Here is a 21,789-nt window from a genome sequence, read left to right on the forward strand (position 1 = left end):
CCAAGCAGTTTGCTGTTCCTGTGACAACAGTTGCAAATATTATTAAGAAGTTCAAGGTCTATGGGACTACAGTTAACCTCCCTGGATGTGGCCACAAGAGGAAAATCAACCTCAGAATGGGCAGAAGGACAGTGAGAATGGTTGACAAAAAGCCAAAGACAACCTCCAAAGAGATACAAGCTGAACTCCAAGGTCAAGGTCCATCACTGTCTGATCACACCATCCGTCACTTTTTGAGTGACAGTAGGCTCAATGGAAGAAGACCCAGGAGGACTCCACTGTTGAAAGAAAAACATTAAAAAGCCAGACTGGAATTTGCTAAAATACATATTGACAAGCCGCAATGCTTCTGGGAGAATGTCCTTTGGACAGATGAGACAAAACTGGAGCTTTTTGGCAAGTCACATCAGCTCTATGTCCACAGACGAAAAAATGAAGCTTTCAAAGAAAATAACACTATACCTACTGTGAAACACGGAAGAGGCTCGGTTATGTTTTGGGGCTGCTTTGCTGTGTCTGGCATGGGGTGCCTTGAGTCTGTGCAGGGAACAATGAAATCTCAAGACTATCGAGACATTCTGGAGTGAAACGTACTGCCCAGTGTCAGAAAGCTGTGTCTCAGTCGCAGGTCATGGATCCTCCAACAGGATAATGACCCAAAACACACAGCTAGAAGCACCCAAGAATGGCTAAGAGCAAAACATTGGACTATTCTGAAGTGGCCTTCGATGAGCCCTGATTTGAATCCTATTGAACATCTATGGAAAGAACTGAAACATGCAGTCTGGAGAAGGCACCCTTCAAACCTGACACAGCTGGAGCAATTTGCTTAGGAAGGGTGGGCCAAACTACCTGTTGACAAGTGCAGAAGTCTCATTGAGAGTTACAGGAATCACTTGTTTGCAGTGATTACCTCTAATGTGCAACAAAATATTAGGTTGAGGGTCCCATCATTTTTGTCCATGCTATTTTCATTTGTGTTCTTATTTGAAATATTCTTTTGCATCAAAACTCTAAAGCAAAGTCTGATTTTTGTTCAGTGCGGAATAAACAATGTGTGCCAATTACTTTTGTCAGCTTCAAGTTATTTCAGAGACAATTATTTATTTATTTATTTATTTATTATTAAAACTTTTATACCGCCCTTCCAAAAGGCTCATTTATCACATTTATCACATTATCACATTTACAGTCGTGGGTTCTTCTTTTTTCGTGGAGGGGTACCACATGGAGGTACCACGTGGAGGGGTACCAACACATTTGTCCACGTGTGTAAACATAGGGACATTCTTGTGAACTAGTGGATGAGACTAGAATCTGGCAGCCCAACAGTTGGGTCTGGTAGACAATGGTGAGTCCCAACACAATCCAGTTGCAAAACATAGCATAAACAGCCAAAGGAAAAAGTGTGTGCCAATGTGACCTTACAAGGCAAATCTGCATGTAAGAAAATGTATGCACTATCATGCATGCGTAAGATGTTAGGGGATATTTAATGCCATATAGATTAGTAACACTGAAGTACAGCAATAAGTGAGTAGCCCATGGTCAATGAGTAAATGATGGATCATCCACCTCCATCTCAGGTGGAGGTTATGGCCAGGAGTGCTTTCTATCCACTTCAGTTGATTTGACAGCTGCGGCCATTCCTTGAAGAGAACGATTTCAAAACAGTGGTGCATAGCTGGTAACCTCCATGCTCGACTACTGCAATGCGCTCTACGTGGGGCTGCCTTTGTACGTAGTTTAGAAACTTCAGTTAGTTCAAAATGCGGCAGCCAGACTGGTCTCTGGGGTAACCCAGAGAGACCATATTATGCCTGTCTTAAAATAGTTGCACTGGCTGCTGATATGTTTCCAGGCAAAATATAAAGTGCTGGTTATTAGCTTTAAAGCTCTGTGCCTTCTTTGGTATGCTCCCAAACTGGAGAGGTCCATTTCCAGTTACTACCAGTACATCTGGTGGCAATTCAGAACCGGGCCTTTTCTGTAGCTGCTCCTGGCCTATGGAATGCACTCCTGGCAGATATCCGCAGTTTAGGCTCACTGTCGGCCTTTAAGAGAGCCCTAAAAACTTACTTGTTTGACCTGTCCTTCCAAGGTCTTTAATTTTTTAAAGTTTTAAATGGCTTTTAATTGTACTTGAATTGTTTTTATATTGCTTTTATCAGTGTGTCTTAAATGGTGCCTGTTTTTATGTCTTTTTAAATTTGTTGTACACCTCCCAGAGCCTTTGGACTGGGCAGTTTATAAATGGAATAAATAAATAAATAAATCATAGCAAAGAACTCTAAAGCAGAAGTAACAGTTCTCTGAATATATGCCAAGTTGATTTTACTTACCAATGAGCAACTGTAGCATTCCCATTCCCCATACACCCATGATTAATTTATCAGTTAATTAACTGATAATCAGATAATTTTATTTATTTATTTATTTATTTATTTATTTATCAATCAGTGGGTGGTGCTATTCAGAGCCCTTCAATTACTGTTCTCCTAAGCAAGTGTAATGTTGATTTTAAACAAAATAAATTCAAAGGAGGATTAGAGATATGTGTTTTTGAAATAGAGCTCTGAAAATCATACTACCCCAGCAAAATCAGGACTGCAGGACCTTGGATGGTACTAGAGCTGGCTTTGACCAAGGGACATTAGCCCCACCTCAAGGTATGTTTAGTCCTTGCTGCTTCTTCACGCTGTGTGTGCGTATTGTGATATGAACCCTATTAACCCATGTTAATTAATCAATTGATTGACTAAGTGCCATCAAGTCAGTGTTGACTCTTACCAACCACATAGATAGATTCTCTCCAGGATGATCTGTCTTCAGCTTGGCCTTTAAGGTCTCTCAGTGGTGCATTCATTGCTGTTGTAATTGAGTCCATGCACCTTACTGCTGGTCATCCTCTTCTTCTCTTTCCTTCAACTTTTCCCAAGATTATGGACTTCTTAAGGGAGCTAGGTTTTCACATAATGTGTCCAAAGTATTATAGTCTGAGCCTGGTCATTGGTGCCTCGAGTGAAAATTCTGGATTGGTTTGTTCTGTGATCCATTTGTTTGTTTTCCTGACTGTCTATGGTGTCTTCAAAAGTCTTCTCCAGCACCAAAGTTCAAAAGCGTCAATGCTTTTCCTATCTTGCTTCTTCAAAGTCCAGCTTTTGCACCCATAGGGTGTCACGGGGAAAAACATTGTCTGAATGATTCTAATCTTTGTAGGTATAGACATGTCACGGCATATAAATATCCTTTCCAAGGCCTTCGTTGCTCTGGGTATTATTCTTATTTAGAACATCATGTTGTTGTTGTTGTTATTATTATTTAGATTTCTACACCGCCCTTCCAAAAATAGCTCAGGGCGGTTTACAAAGAGAAATAACAAATAAATAAGATGGCTCCCTGTCCCCAAAGGGCTCACATTCTAAAACGAAACATAAGATAGACACCAGCAACAGGCACTGGAGGTACTGTGCTGGGGGTGGATAGGGCCAGTTACTCTCCCCCTGCTAAATAAAGAGAATCACCATGGTAAAAGGTGGCTCTTTGCCCAGTTAGCAGGGGTTGCTATTGGGGGGTTGCTATTCAACCAAAAACAGTTCACAAAGAAATAAGTGAGCTAAAAGTGGAGAAGAAAGTTAAATACTTAGGGGTCTGTTATCAAATAACAATTCCTTGTTGTTCACCAATAACTATGTCAAAATATGGAACTCAGTGAAAATGGCTCTACAAAGATGGGCTAAAATGAATTTATCTTTAATGGGAAGAATTTCAGTGGTGAAGATGAATGTTTTGCCTAAAATGTTATTTCTCTTTCAGACTATTCCTATAATCAACACTTTAACTTGTTTCAAGCAATGGCAGAAGGACATAACTAAATTTGTTTGGCAGGGGAAAAGACCAAGAATTAATTTTAAGAATTTAACAGATGTAAAGGAAAGAGGTGGTCTTGCCTTGCCAGACTTAAGGTTGTATTTTGATGTTTTTGTTTGACATGGATAAAAGAATGGATAACATTGAGAAACCCTAGAGTTCTTGATTTGGAGGGATTTGACAGAAGGTTTGGATGGCATGCTTATTTATGGTATGAAAAAAGTAAAATACATAAAGACTTTTTGAACCACTATGTGAGAAGGAGCTTAATGAGGGTGTGGTTAAAATATAAAAACTGGTTGGAACCTAAAACCCCGTTATGGTTATCTCCGATCGAAGCCTTATCATGTAAAAAAGTAAACATGCAAATGTGTTGGGGTACTTATAGGGATTTGTTACATTTTCAGGGAAAGGACTGTAAGTTAAAAAGTTTAACTGAAATACAAAATTTGGTTAGAGATTGGTTTCAGTATCATCAGTTAAATGAGATTTATAAGAAAGACTTTAAAGTTGGATTTGATGATCAGATTTCAAATTTCGAGAAGGAATTATGTCAAGATGATGAAAAATTAGTTTCTAAAATGTATAAATTGTTACTTCTGGAGGAGACAAGAGAGGAAGTGGTTAAATTGACCATGATAAAGTGGGCTCAAGATGTGGGACGTAATATAGAAATGGCAGTCTGGGAAAAGTTATGGAAAAATGATTTAAAGTTCACTGCTTGTTATGCTTTAAAAGAAAACTATTACAAAATGATGTATAGATGGTATTTGACACCAAAACAACTGGCATTAATGTATAAAAATGTTTCAAATAAATGTTGTAAGTGTGGGCATTCTGAAGGTACTTTTTTTCACGTGTGGTGGACCTGTGGGAAGGCTAAGGCCTATTGGGATATGATATATAATGAGTTAAAGAAAATATTTAAAATGACATTTCCTAAGAAGCCAGAATCCTTCCTGCTGGGAATAACACAAGGAGTAATTTCTACAAATAACTTAACATTCTTCATGTTTGCTTCCACGAAATTTTGGAATATGCAGAGATGGCAAAACTTACAACACTGATAAGAGACCAAAACTTTGAACGTTTTAAAGAAGATTGGAAACCATTCTTGTTGTATTTAAAGAACTATTTTCCTACTATGGATCTTACAGCAGGATTTGAAATTTAGGGGAAAAATGCAGGTTGGGTGGACTAATTGTTTTTTGTTTTGTTTTGTTTTGTTTGTTTTTAAAAGGTTTAAAATTGTATTTTGTACTACTATTATAGCAAGGGTAAATTTTATAGTTGATGTTTCACGAAGAGAGGTGCGCGGGAAGTTCACTTTTGTCTATTATGTTTGTTATGGATATTATTGTTAAAACTAATAAAAATTGAATTTGGGGGGAAAAAACAGTTCACAAAGTGGTCTACGTAGCAAAAAGAATCAGATAGTTTCCTATACCAGTAAGGCTCATTTATTTTATATATTATATATATATATATATATATATATATATATATATATATATATATATATGAATGACACAAGGGCACCAGCAAATAGCTATTGGAAAAGACATCCTGTAATGAAGAGGGAACAGTTGCTCTCTCACACTGCTACATATTGGAGAACCATCACTTTATGATGGTGTGGCTTTTCTCAGTTAGCAGGGGATGCGTACTAACAGCATATATCCCCCTTTTATTTAAAAAGTGATTGTTTTACCTGTGTGGATAACATTGCTATAGTCTGCCGGTCTGTTCTATTTATGCAATCAAATTGTCAGTTCCCAACACCCTATTGCATTTTAGGGCTGCAGGGCTGGCCTACTTGGGTCTTTGTCTCCAGCTATTTTTGGACTACAATTTCCATAATCTCAGCCGCAATTTATTGTGGCTGCGGATGGTGGGAATTATTGTCCAACAACAGCTGGAGAGCCTCAGTTGGCCAGCTCTGCTGTAGTGGGACCATTCTGCTGTTGGATGGGGCAATCCTCATTGCTGAAGTGACAGCACTGTGACAGAGAGCAGACTTAGCCCATACCCTAGTGATGTCTCTGATTGCATCCATTTACTTCTATCTCAGAGAGAACTAATAGAGAAAATAGCACATTACACTTTTGGTTACTGTTGCAGTGCAGGAGAAAACCTGCATGGGTGGAGAGTGTTTGTGCAAGTGGCAATTCTTAGAGGGTGAGGGGCATGGCTACTTTAATTAATTAATTAATTAATTAATTAATTGTTGAACATGAAATAACAGATGGTGAGTGTTGCTTTCCTATACTTATTATTAGTATGGGTGATGGGTGCTCAACGCTTGAAGTTAATGAATTTGTATGGTCCAGTTACGGATTCCCCAGAACTAATATACAGTTGGTTTTGCACGCTTTGAGAGTTGATCACTTGATTATTGGAGGGAATTTAAATCAAACTCTTGACCCCCTTCTTGACCGTAACACCCTGTGGTCTAGGCTATACTCTCACACTCGTACTATACTTAAGGCCTACATGTTAGATTTTAATTTAGTAGATATATGGCATCTTATCAAATCCCTCCCAACGAGAATATACTTTTCTTTCTCTTGTCCATAAAAATTGTTTTAGGTAGGACTATTTGTTAATATCTCATTCTTTAGTATCTCATAAGAACAGTTCTGCTGGATCAGGCCCAAGGCCTATCTAGTCCAGCATCCTGTTTTGCACAGTGGCCCACCAGATGCTTCTCAGGAGTCCACAGGCAAGAGGTATGTGCATGCCCTCTCTCCTGCTCTGCTCCTCTGAAACTGGTATTGAGAAGCATTGTGCCTCTGAGGCGGCCCACAGCCACCAAATTAGTAGCCATTGAGAGACCTGTCCTCCATGAATTTGTCTAAGCCCCTTTTAAAGCCATCCAAACTGGTGGCCATCACCACATCCCATGGCAAAGAATTCCATAGATTAATTATGCACTCTCATTTTAACAACACACAATCAGAGCCAGGAAGGGGTTGGCGGGGAGAGTGGGTCAACCCCGCTCTCCCTGAAGATGATCAGATGTTAAGCCCTGGGCAACCAAATTGGCCGCCCACATGACTACCGGCTCCATCACAGAGCCAGTGGGGGCAGTGGGGATCGAGGGCTGCCTGGCCCCCCCAGGATGCCCCACATGAGTGTGAGGGGCATTCTGGGGGGGCCCCAACACCAGGAGGCTTGTTGTTGCCTCCCGGTCGGGGTCTCCTCGGGAGTCATCACAGCGTGGAGCCACACCATGGTGACTCACGATCAAAGAAACGGGGTTAGCAGAGTGCTTGCTCCGCTAGCATCATTTAAGGGGAGGGCTACTTTGGTGGGCTCGCCCACAAGCCCAGTTGTTCTCATGATGGAGGAAAACCGGGCTGGGCTCCCTTAGCCCAGTTTTCCTCCACCGTGTGAATCGCCTCAACATATTATATCTTCTCTTTGTTGATGCTCAAGGCAATGTCCACACAGAACCTGAATATATAAACCAACGGTTTTATTTTGTTTTGTTCTAAGCTGTATAGTATGTCCAATACTGAGGCAGAGAGAGATATAGTTTCCTGCAGAAGGTGCGTCTTCCACACCTAACTCAAGATCAGATCAGCCATCTAGCTGCACCTTTTTCTCTACAGGAAATAATTATCACAATCAAATCCTTGAAATCTGGATTTTCTGCAGAGGTTTACAAGTATATTAGTTTCCTGGCTTCAGTTTGATTGGAGGTCTCTAATGATGCTTTCCTTAGCAAGTATTTCCCTTCTTCTTTCAATTAGGCTTATATAATAACTGTCCTTCTTAAGCCTGGTAAAGATCCTGGTTTATGTACTAGATATAGACTTATTTATTTGTTAAATGTTGATGCTAAGTTATTGACAACTACACTGGTGCGTAGAGTGCAAACTGTACCATTATTCATCCATTTCAGACAAGGTTTGCATCTGGCTGTCAAGGATTAGGTAATACTTGCTTAACCCGTGCAGAGCATCTGCATGCTAGTACTTGATTGCTCCCTTCACCCCCTGACATAGCCCCCTTATTTCAGAGATCTCCCCATCCTCACCTGAGCTGCACTCCTTCTCCTCCTCCTCCATCCTGTTGCTTCCATCCCCCTCACCCCTCTTGATCATTCCTCCATCCCTTTACTGCATCCCCCTCACCCCTCTTGGTTGCAGCTACAGCATTGCAGCCCCCTATCCCCAGAGAACCTCCTCACCTGAGCCCCGCTCCTGCTCCTCCCCACAGAAGCAGCAGCAGTTGACCGGGCCCTTCCTCACTGCCGCCACCGCTATGGCCGCTCGTTCCCCTCAGGCTGCTGACAGGCCTGGACCCGCCCCTTGCCTGCTTGCCTCCCTGCCTCCACCAACGGCCTTGGTAGTCCCAAAGGGCAGCAGTGGTTGACTGGGCCTTCCTTGCTGCTAATAGGTGCCGCCATGGCCACTCGTTGCCCTCAGGCCACTGACAGACTCAGGCCCGTCCCTCATCCTTCCTTCTTTCTCCCTTCTCCTCCCTTCTTTTTTCTTTTTTATCTCTTTCGCTCTCCCTTCCTTCCTTCCTTCCTTCCTTCCGGAGTTAACAGATCTTGTTTCCTCATCTCACACAATGGCAGCCTCCTTCTCCTGAAGGGCTCTTTCCTCCCTCACGACCCCTCTCTTCTCAGACCCCTGCCCCTTTCCTTTTATATATAGAGAGATTCCTCTCCTCTACAATCAAGAACATCTTCCAACCAGTAACAGTTGCATTACAACTGACCTTAACCATCACAGGCTTCTCCTCCCTATCTGCATATGGAATCCCCACTGCCCAATCACCATAGTGCTTCTGCCTGTAAACTCTCAGGAGAGCTGCCACGCACAGGATTAGCCATGGGTATGCCTTAGAGAATTGTATATATAGATTAGATTGTTGATTAATGTGTTAGCCTTATCCTCAGAGAAGAAAGAGCCAGCTGCTATTTCTTTAGACATGGAGAAGATGTTTGACATGGTTCATCTGGGGTTCCTGAAACTTGTTTTGATTCAATTTGGATTTCCCCCAAGTTTTTTTACTTGGGTTATTATGCTATATATAGCTCCTTACTCACAAATCATCACCAACGGGCTATTGTCACCTTCAATTAGGCTAGAATGGGTCACACGTCAGGGATGTCCTCTTTCTCCTCTTTTTTCAGTATGGTGTTAGAACCTTTGGCTTATGCTATTATGGATTCTGATAACATATTGTGTACTACAGTAGGTGGGATTGAGCACAAGTTGATTATATATGCAGATGATGTCTTATGCTTTATTGAGAAACCAGATATCTAAATTCCCAGTCTTATTTCTTTAATTAAAAAGTTTGGTAATTGATTGGGTTACTCCATAAATTGGGGAAAATTGGATTTGAAGCCTTTAGGTTCTCTGGATTTTGTTGATTGTAAGGTTTGGGGTTGTTAAACTTTTCCAAATTTGTGGTTCAAATGAAAGACGACTTAGATTGGTGGGCTGCAATTCTGTTGAGTATTTGGGGCAAAATAAATATGATTAAGGTGAATCGCCAAGGCTCATATATATATTTTAAGAGGTCTTCTGATTCTTGTACCTTCATCATATTTTAAGTGAGTTAATGACTTCTTATGTCAAAGACACCTGCCTAGATTTTCTCTTCATAAACTTCAACTACCCATTGAAGAAGGCAAGTTTAACTTTCCATATTTTCAAGCTAACCACTGGGCATTTATTCTGTTTTAAGTCCTAGGGTGGAACAATGAGTTTCAGTCTTCGGCTACAGCTTGAAAGTTATCTGCCCCACTGAAATCTTGGCAGTTGCTTGGTTCATCAGTTGTTCGTGGATCTGGTCATTACCTGTGTTTAAAGCTACAAGGCATATATGGAGAATTTTGGGTTCTAGACATGTTTATGATCCCTTCTCACATGAAAAGCTCATGCTGTGGGAGAATCCCTATTTAAAGATTGCTCATAATTTTTTTTGGTGGGTGGGGGAGGCTAACAGGGTGTTGGTGTTGGTGTTCAAAGCACCGTTCGAGCCCCAGAGTGAGCCCTGGTTGGGAGCAAGAGCTTTAAGAAAGAGGAGAGCAGGTCCTTACCTGCTATCTGCCACCCCATGCAGCTTCCTGCTGGGGCAGTACTTGGCCCAAGCAACCCCGTGTGGCACCAGCATGCACATGACGTCTGCACATGCGCAGATGCCATGTGCATGCTGGTGCCATGCAGCGGTACTTGGGCCAAGCGCCCCCACAGCAGGAAGCTGCAGGTGGGTGGTGGAGAACAGGTAAAAGCTCCTGCTCCCAACCAGGGCTCACACTGGGGCTCATGTGCATTTATCTTTAAATGCTAGCTGGCAGTTTATTCAGCTGAAACATCTATTATCACAGCTTTTTGGTCCTGATGTGATCACAGCTTCTGAAACTCCATCTCTATCATTAGACCTGGAATTCTGCTTTTTTAGAAGCTTAAAGATATTGATTAGATTGACATTGGTTATATCTGAGACCTTTGGAATAATAATCTTGAATACTCTATTAAACCAATGGTGGGTAGCTTTGAAGGCAGTGAAACATGCCTCTTTGGATCTAAAAATGTGGCTAAAAGCCTAAAACAGCAGAAACTTTTATTTCATACTTATTGGATATCTCAGAGAATGTTTAAGAAGGGTTGGCTGCTGACACCTAGATGTTGGAGGTATAATTTGTATGAGGGTACACTCACGCATACGGTTTGGTCCTGTCCAGGTAGCGTTCCATTTTGGCTTGAAATCCATGTTAGCATGACTTTACAGCAAACATTACCTGTCAAGGATGTTCATGTTTTGTTGGGGTACATCCCCAGCATATGGAATGTAGCATTACATTAAGAATTGTGGATTCTTCATGCTTAGGGGGTCACCAAAAGGATTATAATATAGCACTGGAAGAACAATCTTACTCCTGAATTGCAGTTCTAGATAACTGATATATGTTCCTTGTTGGCATTTGAACTGTTCTTTTTCCAACAGAAATGTAAAGAAGAGGAATTTTCAGCAATTTGGTTGAATTTCAATGAATTGTTCATGTTCTGAAGGGAAAAAAAATCCCTAGAAGGAGGTGGTCCCCTCACTGGTCCCCCCCCCTTGAAAGGTTGCATTTTATTATGTTAAAGTTATGATTAAAGGAACTTTTTTATTTCTTCTTCTTTTCTGTGAGGCAAACTGGATGGACTGGCACAAGGACCGATCCAGATAGTGATTTCAAGCTCTTTGTCGGTTGCGAGAGAGCATAGTGCTCAACGGAGTCCCAATTACAGCACACAATGTATACAAGGAAGCATACTGGGTCATGTAACTGGGGATACTTATATCCCAAAACGTGCCTTGGAGGGCACATTCCTGCGGTTATACTTTGCTGATTAGAAGGGCCAGGGTGGGCCTGGATTGTGTCTGATTGTTCTTCCTGGGTGTAACAATGTGGGATTTACCTTTTGCAAATGCGGCTGATTGTAATGAAAATCAGAAAATCAGCAGGCGCATGAAAGAATATCCATGCTGGGAAGGGCTCTCCAGTAATCCTATGAATAATTTTATTAAAATTATTATTTTTAATAATTTTAGCAATTTGTTTTAATAACTGTTCTGTGCTGTTTTTGTGTCATGTATTTTAATCTGTTTTGACTTTTAAATATTTTAAATTGTGTACACTGCCTAGAGTTGTACATATCAGGTGGTATAAAAATCTGATAGATAGATAGATAGATAGATAAATAACACCTCTAGGCCCACCTCACTGACTCATTTCCTTTGTGATGGGGAGAAAATTACTTCCCTACCACTACCTTATCTGCCTTTTTTCCTGCTTGGCATAATCAGCTCATTAGCCTGTTATCTCCTGTGAAAGGAGGGAGGGGAGCAAGGTGGTTCACTCTAAGTTTAGAGTGGCCTTGGATGCCGGTTAACTCCCTATAGTTAACTCAGAATCTACTTAGCTGGGGTCCCCAGTATAGGGAGGGGGTGTGTGCATCTTGATCTCTGTTCCAATTTGCTTTCTTTGCAGCCAAATCTGGGGGCGACTAGCCCACTGCCAGCTAAGTGACCTGTCCCCGTGTGTACTATAAACGGAGAGCTCACACTGTGGTGCAGCTCCTGAGTATATCCAAAGTGCAATCTCCAAGCTTGGAGATGCAGCTGCAAACAGGGAGGCTCCTGGGAACTGAGTAGAATAAGTGTGGTTGGTAACAGGCTCAGACACTCCTTCCAGTCTTCCAACCCCAGGCCATGTAGGCTGTGCAAAGGTTAACCCCCACACTCTGAATGTGGCTTGGAAGCAAACCAGTAGTTAGTGAAGCTGCTGCTGAAGAGGTGTTACGCTTGTATATTGTTCATATATATTTTTATGGCAGCATTTTGGACTAGCTGAAGCTTCCGAACTCACTTGAAAGGGAGCCCCGCAGAGAGCATATTACAGTAGTCTAACTTGGATGTAACTAATGCATGGGTGACTGATGCAAGATCCATCTTCTCCAAATCGGGTTGCAGATGGCCCAGCAGCCAAAGCTGGTAAAAGGCACTTCTGGGCATCCAGGAACAGTGCCAGACCAAAAAGTACTTCAAAGCTGTTAACTTGGTCCTTCGGGGAAGGCAACCGCATCCAGAACAGGGTGTGTCTCACTACCTGGATTGTCAGATCTGCTAACCCAGAGTAACTCCATCTTGTCTGGATTAAGCTTCAGCTTGTTCGCCTTTAGACCAGAACCACATCCAAACACCAGTTCAGGGCTTCCATCGCCTTCCTAGCATCAAATTACTTAAATGACAGCTAGAGTGTACTGATGACACTGTAATCAAACCTTTCAGACAACCTCCTGCAGCAGTTGCATGTAGAGGTTGAACAGCATGGAGGACAACATGGAACCTTCTGGCACCTCATAGGCCAGTGGCCAAGTCCCCCAGCACCACCTTCTGAGTAGGAGTGGAGCCCACTATATAAAGCACACATTATAACGGGACCAAATTTGTCACCATTTGGTGGCATCCAGTTCTGACTCTGCCACAAGTACATTGTCCAAATCAGCGCAGGTATGAGCAATTTTCTCTGCAGTGCAAAGCAGATTGGCCAAAGCAAGATAATGAAGTGATTCTCACAATCGCCCCAAAGAGGACTCAGGGAGCCTAGCCTGCTTTGGGGTGACCGTGTGCTTCAATGGGGGCCGCGCGGCTCCTGGCAGCTAGCCACCCTAAATACTCCTCCCCTTTGCCGAGGTTAACCGAGCGAGCACTCCATTAACCTCATCTTTTTGATCGTGTGTCACTGCAGCGCGTGGCAACACACGAGTAGACCCCCAAGCAGCCTCCCAGGCTTGCGGGTCTCTCCAGGATGCCCTGTGCACCCGCGTGGGGCATATTGGAACTTCTGGGGGGCTGCACGGCCCCCGATCCCCGCAGCCCCCGCCAGCTCCATGACGGAGCCGGCAGTGGTGTGGGCGGCCGATCCAGCCGCCCAGGGCTCCCTTTTGATCGTCTGCGGGGAGAGCGGGCTAAGCACTCTCCCCGCAAACCCCCTTACGGCACTTCTTACTGATTGTGAGAATCGCCTCACTGAGTGGTCAAGTGGGTCCTGAGGACCCATGAAGGGGTTCCCTGACCACCTGGAACATCTCTACTGGCCAGCACTGTACAGATGCAACAGTAGTGGGAAAATATGCTTTTCCTGCTCCTATCAGTTCAGGTGGTCTTGGAACACCACATCTGAGACCACCTCTGACAGCTTGAGTAGGGAGACTGTTGAGCAGCAGGGTGGGTGGTATACCAATGCAATGCCAATCCAGTCTTGTGGCCATCCCCAACACTAGGTGCAGACACTCCGAATGGGAGGATTGGTGGATGGAGCATCTAGAGAGCAAGATAGTCACCTGATGAAGCAGAGCAACCCACCTTTCTGCTCTTCCTGACTTGGTTGGTGCTGCACACAGAAATCTGGAGGACACAACTGGTAAAGAGTATGCACTTCCCAGCCATGTCCATTCAGGTCTCTGTGACACATAGCAGCTCAGGCTGCTCCTGCTATTAATATTATTGTTAATAATAATAATAGTTTTTCAACAAAAGGTTCCCAAAGTTGTTTACATAGATATAAATACAGTGGCTCCCTGTCCCTAAAGGGCTCACTATCTAAAAAATAAACATATGAGAGACACCAACAACAGCCACTGGAGGGATGTTGTGCTGGGGATGGATAGGGCCAGTTGCTCTCCCCCTGCTCCAGGGGCGTAACTACTATTAGGCAAGGGGAGGCGGCTGCCTGGGGGCCCCCATGCCTAGAGGGTCCCCCCAGAGGCAAGTCACATGACTATATATTGTGAAGTGTGTGTGTGTGTATCAGCGAGGGGCCCATTTAAAAATTTTGTCTCTGGGCCCACTCCAGCCTTATTACGCCCCTGCCCTGCTCAATAAAGAGCACCACCACTTTAAAAAGTGGCCTCGTTGCTCAGTTAGCAAAAGAAACGAGAAGATGGTTCTCAGTGCAAATGGGCTTACAGTCTAACCTCCACCACCAAAAAGGAGACACCACCAACAGCCATTAGGAGGGAGAGCCAGCGTGGTGTAGTGTTTAGAGTGCTAGAGTAGGACCGGGGAGACCCAAGTTCAAATCCCCATTCAGCCATGATACTTGCTGGGTGATTCTGGGCCAGTCACTTCTCTCTCAGCCTAGCCTACTTCACAGGGTTGTTGTGAGGAGAAACCTAAGTATGTAGCACACCGCTCTGGGCTCCTTGGAGGAAGAGCGGGATATAAAATGTAGTAGTAGTAGTAGTAGTAATAATAATAAATAATATGATGTTAGTTTGAATAGGGACCGTTATTCTCTTTCTGCTAAATGTTAAAGAGCTACCACCTCTGAAGTGTGCTATTGAGTCGGTGTTAACTCTTGGCGATCACAGAGCCCTGTGGTTGTCTTTGGTAGAATACAGGAGGGGTTTGTTTGTTTATTGTTTATCAAAGTTGTACACTGCCCCAAACTTTCGTCTCTGGGCCATCTCCCATAGCCTGGGAAACACAGTGGGGTTTCCCCACTGGGAAACGCAGTGAGGAAAAGACTTGACTAGCTAGCCAGAGGTTGCCTGTTTGAATCCCCACTGCTATGTTTCCCAGACTATGGGAAACACCTATATCAGGCAGCAGTGATACAGGAAGATGCTGAAAGGCATCATCTCATACTGCACGGTATATGGCAATGGCAAACCCCTCCTGGATTCTACCAAAGACAACCACAGGATTCTGAGGTCTCCAGGAGTTGACACTGACTTGATGGCACATTTTACCTTCACCACCTGAAAAGGTGCCTTTTTGCCTAGATAGAAGGGCCTGAAACTTTCAACAGTAATGTCATTATACCTCACAACTTTTATAAAAGACTTGCTTATTTCATTGCCTAACTTGTAGAACAGCAAAACCTTATATTCTGTATTTAGCAGTTAGTGCTTGGGGGCGGGGAAAAAGGGTCTAGATCTTTACTGTATCAATGGACTGTGCTTATACAGTTTAAAATAAAGGAACATTAAATTTTCTTACCATTAATTCAGGGTCATTGTCTTGGTCTACTGGATACAGTCCCCTGAAGACTTTGCAGAATATAAGTCTTCCGCACGTACAACTCCCTTCATAATGATGGATATTTTACTGGTGAGATATATTCAAAAGTAATTACAACCAACGCTCTTAAAATGCACAGGCACTTTCAAATTTGCAATTTTGTCTTGAATGTATCCAACAGCACTTGGACGCCTGCTCTTTTTTCTTCCATCCAAGATACTTGTTGCCAGTCTTCAGAAGACTATGGAACAGGCACAGAACAAACAACTCCTCTTCCTTTGTTCTCCCCAGATGAGGCCTCTGTCAGTTCGCTTTCTTTCTCTCTCTCTTTCTTGTATGTGTTTGTTGAAGATTTGGAGCTTTGTGTTTTCTTTTACAAAAACTTATGATATATAATTCAAACAGTTGCTGGTCCCCAACCTATGGTACTCCAGATTTATTATTTTATTTATTTATTTATCAAATTTACACCCCACCCAAACTTACGTCTCTGAGCAGCCAACAACTAAAACACATATAAAAGTTAAAACAATTCAACATAAAGCACATATAAAGTTAAAATACAATAAATTAAAAACCATAAAATTAAACAATATTTTTTTATTAAAATCCTGAGAAAGCTTGGGTAAAAAAAGCATTTTCAAATGTTTTTTTTTTAATAGCCAGAGATGGGGAGGATCATAACTCAGCAGGGAGTGCATTCCACAATCTCGGGGCAGAAGCCGAGAAGGCCCGTCTCTATGTGACCACCAAATGAGTTGGCAGTAGCAGGGGTGGCAAATTATAGCTGAGGATGATGGGAGTTGTAGTTCAGCAACATTTGGCATATCACAGGTTGGGAACCCCTGCTATAACATGACTGAGAATGCGGAGACACTCCACCTTTCAGATTGGAAGAAGGACGACAGTAGAGAGAAAAGAAGGAACATGAAGAAAGAACCTTATTTTAGATTGGTATTTTCCAGTATGTTTTCTGACAGATAAGGATCTCATACTCCTAGACTGTGTTTTGTAATTCCCGAGAACAGAACCAAGTTAAGTGTTACAGGGTTAATCCTATTCCTGTGTAGGGTAGGAAATTAGAGTGCAAAATTCAAATCACTATGAGGTAGGTGTGTGGAATTTAATTTGACCTTGACTCAATTCAGGTTGAATGGGGAGTAATTCGCTGATTCAATCCCGAATGGAATCGCTCTCAAAATAGAAGGCCTGATTTGGGCTCGAATAGAGAGCTTTGATGAGGTGAAGTGAATCGCCCAAATCAATTTGGGTGATTCTAATGCCATTTTGAGGCCTGTTTGCTGGAAAATTCTACCTCAAATCGAATTGCAGAATTTGATTTGTGCACACCCCTACTATGAGGACCACATTTACATTTTTATTAAGAGGGCGGGACCACTATATTAAACCACAGAAAAAGTATTATTTATTGTTAAAATTATATACTGTCTTTAATTAAACACAATCCCAAGGCAGTGTGTGTGTGTTCAGATGTCATGTACACTTGTACATGTTTTTGTGGGAATGACCATGTTCATTGGCTGGAAGAACTGGTGCCAACTTTGCTGCATGTGCGTCTGAATTAAGGAGGAAAAAAGACATGCGAAACAGAACACAAGCTGCTCGATGGGCTGGAGTGGTCTGGGCTGCAAGGAACAGGCCGTTTAATCCACCCAAAGACAGCAAATAGGAAGGGGCTGCTACTGGCTCATAGGCAGACCTGGTGAAGGGGAGAACTATCATGACTGATAGATATACATAAGATTTATTTATATTTAATTTACATATATATCCCGCTTTTCCTTCAAGCAGCCCAGAGTGGTGTGCATGGTTATGTTTATCCTCACAACAACCCTGTGAAACAGATTGGGCTAAGAGAAAAATGCCTGGCCCAGAGTCACCCAGTGAGTTTCCTGCTTGAACAGTGATTTGAATTTGGGTCTCCCCAGGCCTAGCACAGCACTCCAGGTTTGTAGGGAGCCCGCAGGTGGCCATGGCACAAAGTCCCTCCCACCAGCAGCTCCCTTCTTCACCGATCACTGCACATGAACCCAAACCACACACCCTGTGTCCATGTCAGATGCAGGGGGTCTGGTCTCTTGCAAAGTTTCCCCTCCTCAGTCAGCAGTTCATTGAATTGCTGACTGGGAGCTTCTTTCTCTTCCTCACAGAGAGAGGAGCTTCTATTCAGCGATACAACACCGCTGACTGGCGGGGGGTGGGGTGGGGACACTTTACAACAGGGTTGAATGGCCCTGTCCAGGCACTGACTACGCCCTCTGCATCTGACATGGACGCAGGGGAGCGGCCACTAGGGATCCTTCCCAGACACCATTTCATTGAGAGCAAGGCAGGGGAAAAGGCTCTGAGCCAGCTACTGTTCCCTCTTAGGTGTGTGCATGTGCGCGCACTCACACATTTCCTGATGTCCACTCAGTTAGTTTTAGACCCTGCTCAGGTTGAATCAGGAAGGCCCCACTCTGAATGCACATGCACACACACTGCCATGATACTGCCACCCAGAACAGAACTCATTCTGCACACAGATGAAAAAATTTAGAGAGAACACTGGAGCCACTGTCTGGGAAGGAGAGAGGTGTGCCTCATGCTCCCAGCCAGTGAACCCGTCATCTGGGTGTGGGAGGGTTGGGAGCAGGCGTGTCCTCTGAGTGTGCCTTGGCTCTCCCAGACCCCAGTGGCTGAGGGACACCCATCCACCCCCTGCTCCATTGTCCCCACGCCCCTTCAGCACTCTCACCACGACACCATACTGGCTCTCTAAGTTCATAGAGACCTATGTTAGTAGACAGCCAATGCTCATAGTAGTTCTATGCAGGTGTTATTCTGTGCCTGCCTCCGCCCATGCACTAGCTGAATGTGTGAGGAGGAAACAGGTGCATGCTGGCTAGCCACACCACCTAGGCTGATACATGAGTCAACCAGGCCCTCCTTCAGTCACCAGGGCATTCAGCACTTGTTTGCAAAGGATAGTCTTGAATATATGGAGGATGCTTCCCTGGTACTTGCAGACGTAGCCAGCCGCCAACCTTCCATACATCCAGCAGACAAGCACTGACTTTGTGGGCTGCTGGAGCGTCTGGCCAACTGGCTGCCCTTCCATTTTTCTCCCTCACACATTCACTTAACATCAAAGGGATGTCCAACATCTTCAGCAGAGGGCTAGCTCATCTGGTCAGAGCACTGTTAGGAGGTGTTGTTAAAGTAGTCTTCCAGTGTTAGAGGGTCATTCTCGTAACTGACCTGTTAATCCTGTGGGTGTGTTCCTTTTCCAGTTCCCACATGGCCAGAATCAAATGCAGCTCATTATTGTGCATGCAGTTTATTTAACTAACATATTTATATACTGCCCACTACCAAAGTCTCTATGTGGTTTACAATGACAACCCCCCCCCAAAGATCAACCCATTTAAAACATACATACAATTTAAAGTTAAAACAATCAATAACATTCAACTTAAAACAACTAAAACTTCCACTAAAAAGTTTGGCTGAAGAGATGTGTCTCCAGTTGTTTCCTAAAAATCAACAGGGATGGAGCAGCATTAATCTCAGCAGGAAGTGCATTCCACAGCCCTGGGGCAACTACAGAGAAGGCTCGCCTTTGAGTTGCCACCAGACGAGCTGGTGGCATCCTGAGATGAACCTCCCCTGAAGATCTTAATAGGCGGCAGGGTTCTTAATGAAGAAAGCACTCTCTTAAATACCATGTCCCAAGCGGTTAAGGGCTTTAGAGGTAATAACCAGCTCTTTGTATTTTGCCTGGAAACCTGTTGGCAGCCAGTGTAGTTCTTTCAAAACAGGAGTGATGCTAAATTTAATACTAAAACTATTTGTACTGATGCAACTATAGTTTCTCTCTGAAAGCCTAATGCCACTGTAGTCCCATTAGCATCCCCAATAAGATAGCTTCAGCTTGTTACCTTAGCATTATGGTAAATTAGCTAAGCTTTGCCAGAGCAACCTAAGCAACCTATGTTCAACCTATGTTGAGCAACCTATGCTCAACATGTCTGGAATAGCTCTGAGTCTGAGATCTCAAGTCAAGGCTTTAATAGATCTTTAACAGATTTAATAGTCTCCCACTGATACACTCACATGGAATAATGCAATCCTTTGCTCCATTCCTCCCTTAGCATATTTCTGTTAGTTGTCCTTCTAGAAATCTTTTACACAACTAGATCAGGGTTGTGCAACTTCATCCCTCCTGCAGATGTTGGACTAACTCCCATAACCTTTGACGATTGGCCATTATAGCTGGGGGTGATGGGAGTTGTAGTCCAAAAACAGATGGACGGCCAAAGTGGTAAAGCTCATTACTAGATTGTCAGTCCGGGGATTATCTTAGCCACCTCCAAGTCTGAAAGGAGATAGGATGGATTTAACACGCTACAGGGTGATATAAGAATTTGCTTTAATTACACCATTACAGGGATGGTCCAAGACATTTTGCTGCCTGAGGCAAAGGGAAATAGGGTGCCCTCCCATCAGTGGGTCCCTTGCTAACTGAGCAAAGAGCACCTTTTAAAAGGGGTGATTCTCTTTATTTAGCAAGGGGAGAGCAACGGGCCCTATCCAGCCCCAGCACAGCACCCCTTAGGTGGCTGGTGGTGGTGTCGATTTTATGTTTCTTTTTAGACTGTGATCCCTTTGGGAACAGGGAGCCATCTTATTTATTTCTCTATGTAAACCACTTTGTGAACTTTTGCTGAAAAGCAGTATATAAATATTCATCGTATTTGTGGTTGCTCAGCATTCTCAGGCCATGTTGCCAAAACAGCAGCGGAGACACGTGAGCATGCTCAGACTTTGCCACCAAGTCAGGCAGTAGCAGCAAGAATGTTCCTAGCTCTGGGGTGAGGAGAAGAAAATGAACAGCATGCCCCAATAGGGTAGGAAGGATGGAGGTGGTGGATGGTAGCATAGTGGCTCTGGTGGAAAGGGTCCATGCTCCTGTGATGCTCCCCATATCTGTGGCTGAGGCAGCCACCTCACCCTGCCTCCTGAAAGGGCCACCCCTGTTTAATTGGATAGATTGCCACTGGGCTGTATGAGGAAGACTGTAGTCAGCTTTTGGGATCTTAAAATCTAGGAAATCCTAACCTCACTGGATTACTTACTGTACTCTTAACATACCTATGCAAATCGAGCAGTTACTGCATTGCCAAGCAGAGTCAACAAAGGCTGGTACCCAAACTGCAGACTGGGACATACTGATCAGCAGTGCTAGTTTTTCTGGTGGCTCCTGCTGAGTGAGGGGAAACAGAGGGCCAAACATGTCCTCCGTGCATGCTTCTGTCTCTCCCTCTGATCCTCTTTTCAAGGAGCATGGAGAAAAGAGAGGGTTGGCAGTTGGTGGGTGGCAGCACCAGGGCAGCCACCATTGCTCAGAGCCATATTCATTTCAGAGACGACATATTTGTCAATCACAACCCATAGAAACCAACTAAATTGATATTTGACCAGCCTGATGGATTGATCGCATTTATATGCCACCCCATATAAAATATGAGTGGTTTACAGATTAAAACAATTAAAACCACAAATCCCACAAAACATCTTAAAATAACCATAAAATAAAACTTTTAAAAGTTATGAACTAAAAGCCTGACAAAATAGACACGTTCAAGAGTTGCTTAAAAATAGCCAGAGATAGGGAGTCTTTGATTTGGTTTGTGAGTGTGTTCCAGATACCTGGGGCAACCCTAGAGAAGACTCGGTTTTGGGCCACCATCAAATGAGCCAGTGGTAACCACAACTGGACCTCCCTCAATTATCTTAATAGGTGGTGGGGTTTATGAAGAACATACGAAGCTGCCTTCTACTGAGTCAGACCATTGGTCTATCTAGCTCAGTATTGTCTTCACAGACTGGCAGCGGCTTCTCCAAGGTTGCAGGCAGCAATCTCTCTCAGCCCTCTCTTGGAGATGCTGCCAGGGAGGGAACTTGGAACCTTCTGCTCTTCCCAGAGTGGCTCCATCCCCTGAGGGGAATATCTTACAGTGCTCATACACAGGGGTGTAGTGAGACCCCTGGAGGCCAAGGGACAAGATCTTCTTGGGGGGGCTCCCCATTACATGCAAAGCGCATGCTCCCAACCGCCTAAGCCATGCCCCTTGTCTGACATCAGACACAGGGGGCAGGACAACAAATCTCCCCACCACTGCCCCTGCCCTGCCCCACCGCTATGTGTGTTGGTCTGGGGGGGTGGGGGATGAGTCAAGTGGTGGTGGCAGCAGCGGCAGCTGGGGCCGGCCGGCCGACTTCTCCACCAGCCTCTTCATCCGAAGTGCATGCCTGTGCAGTTCAATACGGAGTTCCATGCCCGTGATGTCACAGGCATGCAACGTCCATATCCGAACT

The sequence above is a fragment of the Hemicordylus capensis genome, chromosome 2 (genome assembly GCF_027244095.1).
Source record: "Hemicordylus capensis ecotype Gifberg chromosome 2, rHemCap1.1.pri, whole genome shotgun sequence".
Taxonomy (NCBI): domain Eukaryota; kingdom Metazoa; phylum Chordata; class Lepidosauria; order Squamata; family Cordylidae; genus Hemicordylus; species Hemicordylus capensis.